The sequence below is a fragment of the Tachyglossus aculeatus genome, chromosome 1, assembly GCF_015852505.1.
Source record: "Tachyglossus aculeatus isolate mTacAcu1 chromosome 1, mTacAcu1.pri, whole genome shotgun sequence".
Taxonomy (NCBI): Eukaryota; Metazoa; Chordata; class Mammalia; order Monotremata; family Tachyglossidae; genus Tachyglossus; species Tachyglossus aculeatus.
The window spans coordinates 10,092,575-10,105,694 of NC_052066.1; the positions used below are offsets into that span (position 1 = coordinate 10,092,575).

Genomic DNA, 13,120 nt, shown 5'->3' on the forward strand with positions numbered 1-13,120 from the left:
GGCAACAGATACAGACGGTATGAATGAATGAATCAGAATAAATAGAAGTAAAGCTAGATAATAATTCATTCATTCATCCAGTCGTATTTATTGAGCGCTTACTGTGTGCAGAGCACTGGACTAAGCGCTTGGGAAGTACAAGTTGGCAACATATAGAGACGGTCCCTACCCAACAACGGGCTCACAGTCTATAATAATGGCATTTATTAAGCGCTTACTATGTGCAAAGCACTGTTCTAAGCGCTGGGGAGGTTACAAGGTGATCGGTTTTCCCGTGGAGGGCTCACAGTCTTCATCCCCATTTTCCAGATGAGGGAACTGAGGCCCAGAGAAGTGACGTGACTCGCCCAAAGTCACACAGCTCACAATTGGCGGAGCCGAGATTTGAACCCATGACACACAGTAGGCGCTCAATAAACACGACTGAATGAATGAATGACCTCCGACTCCAAAGCCCGGGCTCTTTTCCACTGAGCCATGCTGCTTCTCTAACATCATTAACAAAATTAATCGAATAGTAAATCTGTACAAGTAAAATAAAATAGAGTAATAAATCTGGACAAACATATATCCAGGTGCTGTGGGGAGGGGAAGGAGGTAGGGCGAGCGGACGGGGAGGGGGAGAGGAAAAAGGGGGTTCAGTCTGGGTTGTATTTATTGAGCATATTATGTTTGTACATATTTATTACTCTATTTATTTATTTTACTTGTACATATCTATTCTATTTAATTTTGTTAGTATGTTTGGTTTTGTTCTCTGTCACCCCCTTTTAGACTGTGAGCCCACTGTTGGGTAGGGACTGTCTCTAGATGTTGCCAACTTGGACTTCCCAAGCGCTTAGTACAGTGCTCTGCACACAGTAAGCGCTCAAAAAATACGATTGATGATGATTTATTGAGCGCTTGCTGCGTGGCCCTAGGGGCTAGAGCCCGGGGCCTGGGAATCAGAAGGACCTAGGTTCTCATCCCGGAGAAGCAGTGTGGTTTATTATTACTATTATTATGGCATGTGTTAAGCACTTACTATGTGCCAAACACTGTTCTAATAATCAATCAATCAATCAATCGTATTTATCGAGCGCTTACTGTGTGCAGAGCACTGGACTAAGCACTTGGGAAGTACAAGTTAGCAACATATAGAGACCGTCAATCAATCAATCAATCAATCAATTGTATTTATTGAGCGCTTACTGTGTGCAGAGCACTGTACTAAGCACTTGGGAAGTACAAGTTAGCAACATATAGAGATGGTCCCTACCCAACAGCGGGCTCACAGTGGAGTAGATACAAGGTGATCAGGTTGTCCCCCTGGGGCTCACAGTCTTCATCCCCATTTTCCAGATGAGATAACTGAGGCCCAGAGAAGTGAAGTGACTCGCCCCAGGTCACGCAGAAGACAAGTAGTGGAGCTGGAATTAGAACCCATGACCTTCTGACTCTCCGGCCCGGGCTCTAGCCACTTCACCATGCTGCGTCTACTCCAGTGTTTAGAACAGTGCTTGGCACATAGTAAGCACTAAACAAGTATTGTTATTATTATTATGTGTAACTTTGGGCAAGTCACTTCACTTCTCTGGGCCTCAGTTCCCTCCTCTGTAAAATGGGGATGAAGACTGTGAGCCCCCCGTGGGACAACCTGATCACCTTGTAATCCTCCCCAGCACTTTAAACAGTGCTTTGCACATAGTAAGCGCTTAATAAATGCCATCATCATCATCATAGTAAGTGCTCAATAAATGCCATTATTATTATTATTATTATTATTATTATTATTATTATTATTTCACATGTCTGTGGCTCAGTTTCCTCATCTGTAAAATGAGGATGAAGACTGTGAGCCCCCCGCGGGACAACCTGATCACCTTGTTAGAACAGTGCTTTGCACAGAGTAAGCGCTTAATAAATGCCATCATCATCATCATAGGAAGTGCTCAATAAATGACATTATTATTATTATTATTATTATTATTATTTTGCATCTCTGTGGCTCAGTTCCCTCATCTGTAAAATGAGGATGAAGACCGTGAGCCCCCCGTGTGACAACCTGATCACCTTGTAATCCTCCCCAGCACTTAAAACAGTGTTTTGCTCATAGTAAGCACTTAATACATGCCATCATCATCATAGTAAGTGCTCAATAAATGCCATTATTATTATTACTATTATTATTATTATTTCACATCTCTGTGGCTCAGTTCCCTCATCTGTAAAATGAGGATGAAGACTGTGAGCCCACCGTGGGACAACCTGATCACCTTGTAATCCTCTCCAGCACTTAAAACAGTGCTTTGCTCATAGTACGCTCTTAATAAATGCCATCATCATCATCATAGTAAGTGCTCAATAAATGCCATTATTATTATTACTATTAGTAGTAGTAGTAGTATTTCACATCTCTGTGACTCAGTTCCCTCATCTGTAAAATGAGGATGAAGACTGTGAGCCCCCCGTGGGACAACCTGATCACCTTGTAATCCTCGCCTGCGCTTAGAACAGTGCTTTGCACAGAGTAAGTGCTTAATAAATGCCATCATCATCATAGTAAGTGCTCAATAAATGCTATTATTATTATTATTATTTCACATCTCTGTGGCTCAGTTCCCTCATCTGTAAAATGAGGATGAAGACTGTAAGCCCCACGTGGGACAACCTGATCACCTTGTAATCCTCCCCAGTGCTTAGAACAGTGCTTTGCACCTAGTAAGTGCTTTATAAATGCCATCATCATCATCATAGTAAGTGCTCAATAAATGCCATTATTATTATTACTATTATTATTATTATTTCACATCTCTGTGGCTCAGTTCCCTCATCTGTCAAATGAGGATGAAGACTGTGAGCCCCCCCCTGGGACAACCTGATCACCTTGTAATCCTCCCCAGTGCTTAGAACAGTGCTTTGCACATAGTAAGCGCTTAATAAATGCCATCATCATCATCATCATAGTAAGTGCTCAATAAATGCCATTATTATTATTATTATTATTATTATTTCACATCTCTGTGGCTCAGTTCCCTCATCTGTAAAGTGAGGATGAAGACTGTGAGCTCGCCATGGGACAACCTGATCACCTTGTAATCCTCCCCAGCACTTAGAACAGTGCTTTGCACCTAGTAAGCGCTTAATAAATGCCATCATCATCATCATAGTAAGTGCTCAATAAATGCCATTATTATTATTATTATTATTATTATTTCACATCTCTGTGGCTCAGTTCCCTCATCTGTAAAATGAGGATGAAGACTGTGAGCCCTATGATAATAATAATAGTAATAATGGTATTTGTTAAGCATTTACTACGTGCCAAGCACTGTTCTAAGCAGTGGGGTAGATACAAGCTAATCAGGTTGTCCCACAGTCTTCATCCCCATTTTCCAGATGAGGTAACTGAGGCACAGAGAAGTTAAGTGGCTTTCCAGAGGTCACACAGCAGACAAGTGGCGGAGCCAGGATTAGAACCCATGACTTCTGATTCCCCAGCCTGGGCTCTTGCCACTAAGCCACGCTGCTTCTCTACATGGGACAGGGTCTGTATCCAAACCAATTACCTTGTATCTACCCCAGCGCTTAGTACACCACCTGGCACATAGTAAGTGCTTAACAAATACCATAATTCATTCATTCTGTCATTCAATCATATTTATTGAGCGCTTACTGTGTGCAGAGCACTGGACTAAGCGCTTGGGAAGTACAGTGCTTGGCACATAGTAAGCGCTTTTCCCCTTTCCCCTCCCCACGGCACTTGTGTATATCTGTACATATTTATTACTCTATTTCATTCAATCGTATTTATTGAGCGCTTACTATTTATCAATGATATGTATAGAGCTATAATTCTATTTATTTTGATGGTACTGACACCTGTCTATTTGTTTTATTGTTTGTCTTCCTCTTCTAGACTACGAACCCATTCATTCATTCATTCAATCGTATTTATTGAGCGCTTACTGTGTGCAGAGCACTGGACTGAGCGCTTGGGAAGTACAGTGCTTGGCACATAGTAAGCGCTTTACCCCTTTCCCCTCCCCACAGCAATTGTGTATATCTGTACATATTTATTACTCTATTTCATTCATTCATTCAATCGTATTTATTGAGCGCTTACTACATATCAATGATATGTATAGAGCTATAATTCTATTTATTTTGATGGTACTGACACCTGTCTATTTGCTTTGGTGTTTGTCTTTCCCCTTCTAGACTATGAGCCCATTCATTCAATCATATTTATTGAGCGCTTACTGTGTGCAGAGCACTGGACTAAGCGCTTGGGAAGTACAGTGCTTGGCACATAGTAAGCGCTTTACCCCTTTCCCCTCCCCACAGCACTTGTGTATATCTGTACATATTTATTACTCTATTTCATTCATTCATTCAATCGTATTTATTGAACGCTTACTATTTATCATCAATGATATATAGAGAGCTATAATTCTATTTATTTTGATGGTACTGACAGCTGTCTATTTGTTTTGTTGTTTGTCTTTCCCCTTCTAGACTATGAGCCCATTCATTCGTTCATTCAAGCATATTTATTGAGCACTTACTGTGTGCAGAGCACTGGACTAAGCGCTTGGGAAGTACAGTGCTTGGCACATAGTAAGCGCTTTACCCCTTTCCCCTCCCCACGGCACTTGTGTATATCTGTACATATTTATTACTCTATTTCATTCATTCAATCATATTTATTGAGCACTTACTACTTATCAATGATATGCATAGAGCTATAATTCTATTTATTTTGATGGTACTGACACCTGTCTATTTGTTTTATTGTTTGTCTTCCCCTTCTAGACTACGAACCCATTCATTCATTCATTCATTCAATCATATTTATTGAGCGCTTACTGTGTGCAGAGCACTGGACTAAGCGCTTGGGAAGTACAGTGCTTGGCACATTGTAAGCGCTTTACCCCTTTCCCCTCCCCACAGCACTTGTGTATATCTGTACATATTTATCACTCTATTTCATTCATTCATTCAATCGTATTTATTGAGCGCTTACTACATATCAGTGATATGTATAGAGCTATAATTCTATTTATTTTGATGGTACTGACACCTGTCTATTTGCTTTGGTGCTTGTCTTTCCCCTTCTAGACTATGAGTCCATTCATTCAATCATATTTATTGAGCGCTTACTGTGTGCAGAGCACTGTACTAAGCGCTTGGGAAGTACAGTGCTTGGCACGTAGTAAGCGCTTTACCCCTTTCCCCTCCCCACAGCACTTGTGTATATCTGTACATATTTACTACTCTATTTCATTCATTCATTCAGTCGTATTTATTGAGCGCTTACTACATATCAATGATATGTATAGAGCTATAATTCTATTTATTTTGATGGTACTGACACCTGTCTATTTGCTTTGGTGTTTGTCTTTCCCCTTCTAGACTATGAGCCCATTCATTCAATCATATTTATTGAGCGCTTACTGTGTGCAGAGCACTGGACTAAGCGCTTGGGAAGTACAGTGCTTGGCACATAGTAAGCGCTTTACCCCTTTCCCCTCCCCACAGCACTTGTGCATATCTGTACATATTTATTACTCTATTTCATTCATTCAATCGTATTTATTGAGCACTTACTACTTATCAATGATATGTATAGAGCTATAATTCTATTTATTTTGATGGTACTGACAGCTGTCTATCGTATTTATTGAGCGCTATTTATCCATGATATGTATAGAGCTATAATTCTATTTATTTTGATGGTACTGACACCCGTCTATTTGTTTTGTTGTTTGTCTTTCCCCTTCTAGATTATGAACCCATTCATTCATTCATTCAAGCATATTTATTGAGCACTTACTGTGTGCAGAGCACTGGACTAAGCGCTTGGGAAGTACAATGCTTGGCACATAGTAAGCGCTTTACCCCTTTCCCCTCCCCACAGCACTTGTGTATATTTATTACCCTATTTGATTCATTCATTCAATCGTATTTATTGAGCACTTACTATTTATCAATGATATGTATAGAGCTATAATTCTATTTATTTTGATGGTACTGACACCTGTCTATTTGTTTTATTGTTTGTCTTCCCCTTCTAGACTATGAGCCCATTCATTCATTCATTCAATTTATTGAGCGCTTACTGTGTGTGGAGCACTGGACTAAGCGCTTGGGAAGTACAGTGCTTGGCACATAGTAAGCGATTTACCCCTTTCCCCTCCCCACAGCAATTGTGTATACCTGTACATATTTATTACTCTATTTCATTCATTCATTCAATCGTATTTATTGAGCGCTTACTACTTATCAGTGATATGTATAGAGCTATAATTCTATTTATTTTGATGGTACTGACACCTGTCTACTTGTTTTGGTGTTTGTCTTTCCCCTTCTAGACTATGAGCCCATTCATTCAATCATATTTATTGAGCACTTACTGTGTGCAGAGCACTGGACTAAGCGCTTGGGAAGTATAGTGCTTGGCACATAGTAAGTGCTTTACCCCTTTCCCCTCCCCACGGCACTTGTGCATACCTGTACATATTTATTACTCTATTTGATTCATTCATTCAATCGTATTTATTGAGCGCTTACTACTTATCAATGATATGTATAGAGCTATAATTCTATTTATTTTGATGGTACTGACACCTGTCTATTTGTTTTATTGTTTGTCTTCCCCTTCTAGACTACAAACCCATTCATTCATTCAATCATATTTATTGAGCGCTTACTGTGTGCAGAGCACTGGACTAAGCGCTTGGGAAGTACAGTGCTTGGCACATAGTAAGCGCTTTACCCCTTTCCCCTCCCCACAGCACTTGTGTATATCTGTACATATTTATTACTCTATTTCATTCAGTCGTATTTTTTGAGCGCTTACTACATATCAATGATATGTATAGAGCTATAATTCTATTTAACCCAATTATTATTATTAGTAGTAAGCACGTAAGAGGGTTTTTTTTCCCCACCCCGGCTCCTGGAGGGCCCCAGTGTGAGGGTAGAAACTCCAGGAAAATAATAATAATCATAATATGGTATTTATTAAGTGCTTACTATGTGCCAAGCACTGTTCTAGTGCTGGAACCCACTTGCCCCTTCACGCAGTAAGCGCTCAGTAAATACGACCGACTGGTTGCCAGCAGATCCTGAAAGCCCACAGCCGTAATTCATTCAATCGTATTTATTGAGCGCTTACTGTGTGCAGAGCACTGTATTCATTCATTCATTCATTTAATTGTATTTATTGAGCGCTTACTGTGTGCAGAGCACTGTATTCATTCATTCATTTAATTGTATTTATTGAGCGCTTAATGTGTGCAGAGCACTGTATTCATTCATTCATTCATTTAATTGTATTTATTGAGCGCTTACTGTGGGCAGAGCACTGTACTAAGCGCTTGGGAAGTCCAAGTTGGCAACATCTAGAGACGGTCCCTACCCAACAGCGGGCTCACAGTCTAGAAGGGGGAGACAGAGAACAAAACATATTAACAAAATAAAATAAATAGAATAAATATGTACAAATAAGAGTATACAAACATATATACAGGTGAGTATATACACCGTACTAAGCGCTTGGAAAGTACAATGATACCAAATTTATTATCGTGGTATTTAAGTGCTTACTGTGTGCCGGGTACTGTACTAAGCGCCAGGGTGGATATGAGGCAATCACGTTGGACACAGTCTCCGTCCCACATGGACGGAGCTTATTTATTTTATTTTGTTGGTATGTTTGGTTTTGTTCTCTGTCTCCCCCTTTTAGACTGTGAGCCCACTGTTGGGTAGGGACTGTCTCTACGTGTTGCCAATTTGTACTTCCCAAGCGCTTAGTACAGTGCTCTGCACATAGTAAGTGCTCAATAAATACGATTGACTGATCGATTGACATGGGGCTCACAGTTTCCATCCCCATTTTGCAGACGAAGTAGCTGAAGCCGAGGGAACTGAAGTGACTTGGCCAAGGTCACCCAGTAGACAAGTGGCGGAGCAGGATTAGAACCCCCCGCCTTCTGAGTCCCAGGCCCATCCTCTTATGAGAAGCAGCGTGGCTCAGTGGAAAGAGCCCGGGCTTTGGAGTCCGAGGTCCTGGGTTCAAATCCCGGCTCCGCCACTTGTCAGCTGGGTGACTTTGGGCAAGTCACCTCACTCCTCTGGGCCTCAGTTACCTCATCTGTCAAATGGGGATGAAGACTGTGAGCCCCCCGTGGGGCGACCTGATCACCTTGAAACCTCCCCAGCGCTTAAAACAGTGCTTTGCACATAGTAAGCGCTTAATAAATGCCATTATTATTATTATTACAGCAGGAAGTCAGAGATGCGTTGTGGCCTAGAAGGACCTGGGTTCTAATTCCGGCTCCACCACCTGTCTGCTCGGTGACTTTGGGGAAGTCACTTCACTTCTCGGGGCCTCAGTTCCTTCTTCTGTCAAGTGGGGATTAAGACGGTGAGCCCCATGTGGGCCATTCCCCTCTAGACTGTAAACTCACTGTGGACAGGGAGTGCGTCTATTATATTGGTCCTGTATATATGTATATATATATATACAGGTCCTGTATATCAATCAATCGTATTTATTGAGGGCTTACTATGTGCAGAGCACTGTACTAAGCTCTTGGGAAGTACAAATTGGCAACACATAGAGACAGTCCCTACCCAACAGTGGGCTCACAGTCTAAAAGGGGGAGACAGAGAACAAAACCAAACATACCAACAAAATAAAATAAATAGGATAGAAATGTACAAGTAAAATAAATAAATAAATAAATAGAGTAATAAATATGTGCAACCATATATACATATATACAGGTGCTGTGGGGAAGGGAAGGAGGTAAGATGGGGGGATGGAGAGGGGTATATATGTATATATGTTTGTACATATTTATTACTCTATTTATTTATTTATTTTACTTGTACATATCTATTCTATTTTGTAGTATGTTTGGTTTTGTCTCCCCCTTTTAGACTGTGAGCCCACTGTTGGGTAGGGACTGTCTCTCTATGTTGCCAATTTGGACTTCCCAAGCGCTTAGTACAGTGCTCAGCACACAGTAAGTGCTCAATAAATACGATTGATGATGATGATACTATGCTGCACTCATTCATTCAATCGTATTTATTGAGCGCTTACTGTGTGCCGAGCACTGGACTCCAAGCGCTTAGTACAGTGAAGCAGCGTGGCTCAGTGGAAAGAGCCCGGGCTTTGGAGTCAGAGGTCATGGGTTCAAATGCCGCCTCTGCCAACTGGCTGTGTGACTTTGGGCAAGTCACTTTCATTCATTCAATCACTTTTAGACTGTGAGCCCACTGTTGGGCAGGGACTGTCTCTATATGTTGCCAACTTGGACTTCCCAAGCGCTTAGTCCAGTGCTCTGCACACAGTAAGCGCTCAATAAATACGATTGATGATGCTGATGATTCAATCGTATTTATTGAGCGCTTACTGTGCGCAGAGCACTGTACTAAGCGCTTGCGCAGTGACCTCATCTGTAAAATGGGGATGAAGACTGTGAGCCCCACGTGGGACAACCTGATCACCTTGTATCCCTCCAGCGCTTAGAACAGTGCTTTGCACATAGTAAGCGCTTAATAAATGCCATCGGTATTATTATTATTACAGTGCTCTGCACATAGTATGCACTCATATACTATTGGTTGATTGACATGGACTGTGTCCAACACCTGTGTCTACCCCAGCGTTTAGTACAGTACAGAGCGCTTAATTTACCGGGAAGCAATATGGCCTAGTGGCTAGAGCCTGGGCTTGGGAGTCGGAAGGACCTGGCTTCTAATCCCGGCTCCCCCACTTGTCTGTTGTGTGACCTTGGGCAAGTCATTTCACATCCCTGTGCCTCAGTGACCTCATCTGTAAAATTATTATTATTCGTAGTATTAGTATTAGGGTCTTTGTTAAGTGCTAACTATATGCCAAGCACTGTTCTAAGTGCTGGGGTAGATACAAGGTAATCAGGTTGTCACAAGTGGGGCTCGGAGTTTAAAGCCCATTTTCCAGATGAGGTGACTGAGGCTCCAGAGAATTGAAGTGACTTGCCCAAAGTCACACAGCTGACAATCAAGCTGGGACTGTGTTAAGCGCTTACTATGTGCCAGGCGCTGGGGTGGATACAAAGTGCCTCAGTGACCTCATCTGTAAAATTATTATTATTCGTAGTATTAGTATTATGGTATTTGTTAAGTGCTAACTATATGCCAAGCACTGTTCTAAGCGCTGGGGTAGATACAAGGTAATCAGGTTGTCACACGTCGGGCTCGGAGTTTAAAGCCCATTTTCCAGATGAGGTGACTGAGGCTCCAGAGAATTGAAGTGACTTGCCCAAAGTCACACAGCTGGCAATCAAGCTGGGACTGTGTTAAGCGCTTACTATGTGCCAGGCGCTGGGGTGGATACAAAGTGACTTTTCACTGGGCCTCAGTTCCTTCGTCTGCAAAATGGGGGTGAAGACTGGGAGCCCCATGTGGGATCGGGACTGTGTCCAACATAATAAATTATATTTACCTCCCCCCTGCCTTTCCTCCTTCCCCTCCCCACAGCACCTGTATATATGTATATATGTTTGTATGTATTTATTACTCTATTTATTTTATTTGTACATATTTATTCTATTTTATTTTGTTAATATGTTTTGTTCTGTTGTCTGTCTCCCCCTTCTAGACTGTGAGCCCGCTTCTGTTGGGTAGAGACTGTTTCTTTATGTTGCCAACCTGTACTTCCCAAGCGCTTAGTCCAGTGCTCTGCACACAGTAAGCGCTCAATAAATACGATTGAATGAATGAATGACTGTCTCTAGATGTTGCCAACTTGTACTTCCCAAGTGCTTAGTCCAGTGCTCTGCACACAGTAAGTGCTCAATAAATACGATTGAATGAATGACTGAATAAATGACTGTCTCTAGATGTTGCCAACTTGTACTTCCCAAGCGCTTAGTCCAGTGCTCTGCACACAGAAAGCGCTCAATAAATACGATTGAATGAATGAATGAATGAATGACTGTCTCTATATGTTGCCAACCTGTACTTCCCAAGCGCTTAGTCCAGTACTCTGCACACAGTAAGCGCTCAATAAATACAATTGAATGAATGAATGACTGTCTCTATATGTTGCCAACTTGTACTTCCCAAGCGCTTAGTCCAGTGCTCTGCACACAGTAAGCGCTCAATATGATTGAATGAATGAATGAATGACTGTATATGTTGCCAACTTGTACTTCCCAAGCGCTTAGTCCAGTGCTCTGCACACAGTAAGCGCTCAATAAATACGATTGAATGAATGAATGAATGACTATATGTTGCCAATTTGTACTTCCCAAGCGCTTAGTCCAGTGCTCTGCACACAGTAAGCGCTCAATAAATACGACAATGAATGAATGAATGACTGTCTCTATATGTTGCCAACTTGTACTTCCCAAGCGCTTAGTCCAGTGCTCTGCACACAGTAAGCGCTCAATAAATACAATTGAATGAATGAATGACTGTCTCTATATGTTGCCAACTTGTACTTCCCAAGCACTTAGTCCAGCGCTCTACACACAGTAAGTGCTCAATAAATACGACTGACTGAATGAATGAATGACGGTCTCTATATGTTGCCAACTTGTACTTCCCAAGCACTTAGTCCAGCGCTCTGCACGCAGTAAGCGCTCAATAAATACGACTGAATGAATTGACCTCAGTGCTTGGAACAGTGCTTGGCACATAGTACCCGCTTACCAAGTACCATAATTATTATTATTACTATTTAGGAGGGAGAACAGGGATTGAACCCCTATTCTGCAGATGAAGGAACTGAGGCCCGGAGATGTAAAGTGACTTGTCCACGGTCACACGGCAAATCTCCTCGCTGTACAACGTTCTCGCCCGTCCCGCCGTCGACCCCCGGCCCACGTCCTCCCCCCGGCCCGGAATGCCCTCCCTCTGCCCATCCGCCAAGCTCGCTCTCTTCCTCCCTTCAAAGCCCTCCTGAGAGCTCACCTCCTCCAGGAGGCCTTCCCACATTGAGCCCCCTTTTTCCTCTCCACCTCCCCACCCCCCCACCCTTCCTCCTTCCCCTCCCCACAGCACCTGTATATATGTCTGTACAGATTTATCACTCGATTGATTTTACTTGTCCATATTTACTATTCCATTTATTTTGTTAATGATGTGCATTTAGCTTTAATTCTACTTGTTCTGACAACTTGACACCCGTCCACGCGTTTTGTTTTGTCGTCCGTCTCCCCCTTCTAGACTGCGAGCCCGCTGTTGGGTAGGGACCGTCTCTAGATGTTGCCAACCTGGACTTCCCAAGCGCTTAGTGCTCTGCACACAGTAAGCGCTCGATAAATACGATTGCATGAATGAATGGTAAATACGATTGAATGAATGACTGACGGCGCAGCCGGAATTAGAACCCAAGTCCAGGCCTTTAGGTTGTGATAATAATAATGGCGTAGGGGATATATTCATTCATTCATTCATTCAATCGTATTTATTGAGCACTTACTGTGTGCAGAGCACTGTACTAAGCGCTTGGGAAGTCCAAGTTGGCAACATCTAGAGACAGTCCCTACCCAACAGTGGGCTCACAGTCTAGAAGGGGGAGACAGAGAACAAAACAAAACATATTTACAAAATAAAATAAATAGAATAAATATGTACAAATAAAATAAATAGAGTAATAAATACATACAAACATATATACATATATACAGGTGCTGTGGGGAGGGGAAGGAGGTAAGGTGGGGGGATGGGGAGGAGGGGGAGAGGAAAGGGGTGGCTTACCAAGTGCTTAGTGCTCTGCACACAGTAAGCACTCGATAAATATGATTGAATGAATGACTGATGGCGGAGCCAGAATTAGAACCCAAGTCCGGGCCTTTAGGTTGTGATAATAATAATAATAATAATGGTACTTGTTAAGCGTTTACTATGTGCAAAGCACTGTTCTAAGCGCTGGGGGGGATACAAGGTGATCAGGTTGTCCCACGTGGGGCTCACAGTCTTAATCCCTGTTTTACAGATGAGGGAACTGAGGCCCAGAGAAGTGAAGTTCTCTATTTATTACTCTATGTATTTATTTTCCTTGTACATATTTATTCTATTTATTTTATTCTGTTAATATATTTTGTTTTGTTCTCTGTCTCCCCCTTCTAGACTGTGA

The 13,120-nt window shown here is 42.0% G+C and overlaps 1 protein-coding gene across 2 annotated transcripts in view; it reads right to left on the minus strand.

The window, feature by feature from the left end:
- Positions 1-13,120, minus strand: part of CTDSP1 (CTD small phosphatase 1) — a 49,759-nt gene that overhangs the window by 25,241 nt on the left and 11,398 nt on the right. The window lies entirely within an intron of this gene.